A 1,673-nucleotide genomic window follows, 5' to 3' on the forward strand; every position below is an offset into this window, starting at 1 on the left:
TTCATGTGACACATTTTACAAACGTCTCTTTTCGGTTATCTTTGTAGACACACTCCGTCTATCCTGATCCCTGACCACATCCAGCCTAGACCTGGACGTCATTTTGCGGGTGTGTCTGCCTCAGGGAGGGGCACACCAAGAATGCCAGAGGGACTTTTGTCACTAGGACAGTTGTTTGAGAGCGCTTTTGCGAGTAAATCCTTTACGCTACCAGCTGGTCAGGAAACTGACAGAAAGCAAAAAAAAAGTCTTAGACATTTTTGCCTTTAAACTTCCACCAGCGCTTCTAATGAGTGTGCTTAAAACAGAATTTAGAGTTCTAGTTATTCTTATTAGGCGTGAGGTTCAAAACCAGATGGCTCGTTGGAGCTGATGAAGGCAAGAACATGACCGTCACCATTCGGGATCTAGAGTGAGCTTTGGTGTTGAGGATTAAAATGTCTTGGTTCCGACGGCGATCCAGGGTTTTAATCTGATCGGTGGTGGAGAAACGTCTGCTGGGGACCGCGAGAGACTTGGTGCGCCGTGTTAGTCGTGAGAATAGGACTGTTTACGGTTTATGCCAATCACGGATTTGGTGAGAAGGGCTTCCTTTCTTTGCGAAGTGAAAAGCTGCCGAATCAGAGGGATTCTGTCACTTCTCCTGGGTATCGTGACCAGTGAGTGTCTCCCATAGAAAACCCTGGCCGGCAGGAAGTGAGATTGGCTGAGTATAATCTTTTGTCATGATTCCATGCTTATGTTTACTCTTATTTTTAACTGGTAAAAAGCCATTTATTAATAGAGAAATCGAGTCTATGGCCACACCACCCTGAATGTGCACGATCTTGTCTGATGTCGGAAGCTCAGCAGGGTCGGGCCTGGTTAGTGCTTGGATGGGAGACCACCTAGGAAGACCAGGTGCTGTAGGGGTAAAAAAAAAACAAAAAAAGAGAGAAAAAGAGAGAAATTGAATTTCCGGATGGCAAATAAGAATCCTGGTAAAAATTTCTAAACAGCTATAGAATTCTTTCTTGCCGAGGCTACAGTGGCTCTCAGAGCTTTTCTTAAATTGATAACCTAGAAAGCAAATATTAAATCCTGGGGTGGCAAATATTAACCATTTTCTATCTCGTGGCCGAGTGTCATTTTGATTTGCAGACATTTGAGACATTCCAGGAATTTAAGTCTTGGGTAAAGATATATCTACGTGCTGTGTTATCTACCTTTTGAGGCCATCTCCATTCTGTTTCATCTGACTTGGAATTCATGTGAGTTGTGATTAGGGGCTATCACGGAGAATATTCTGTAATCTATGTATCGACAGAAGTGGCAATAGTCCACTTACAGTGTGACCATATGTCTTTATTTGCCCTGCAGAGTCCCAGCGGCTCTTGTATAATGAAAAATTACAGTTATGAATATATAACTGTTATATTTCTACCTTGTTAATTATCAATATTAACTCCTTTTGTCTCTCAAAGAACCCCGGTTTGGACTATAAATTGTATAATCATCCTAATTTGAAAGGAACTGAAATTTTGGTCTCAACAACCAATATGCCTGAATTGTTTTCTAGATTCATTTAACCTTTAGCATCCTTCGGCAAGGTCTCCAGATCCACCCTCCAACCCCCGATCCCTGCTACAGTGCAAACACAATTCCCAGGGGGGCATTAAACCCTAGACTGGGGT

At 42.7% G+C, this 1,673-nt stretch overlaps 1 pseudogene; it reads left to right on the plus strand.

The window, feature by feature from the left end:
* Positions 1 to 793: 793 nt before the first annotated feature.
* On the plus strand, positions 794 to 912 carry LOC111745890 (annotated as a pseudogene).
* Positions 913 to 1,673: the final 761 nt, after the last annotated feature.

This window comes from Pteropus vampyrus, unplaced genomic scaffold (genome assembly GCF_000151845.1).
Source record: "Pteropus vampyrus isolate Shadow unplaced genomic scaffold, Pvam_2.0 Scaffold168, whole genome shotgun sequence".
In the NCBI taxonomy this organism is placed as follows: Eukaryota; Metazoa; Chordata; class Mammalia; order Chiroptera; family Pteropodidae; genus Pteropus; species Pteropus vampyrus.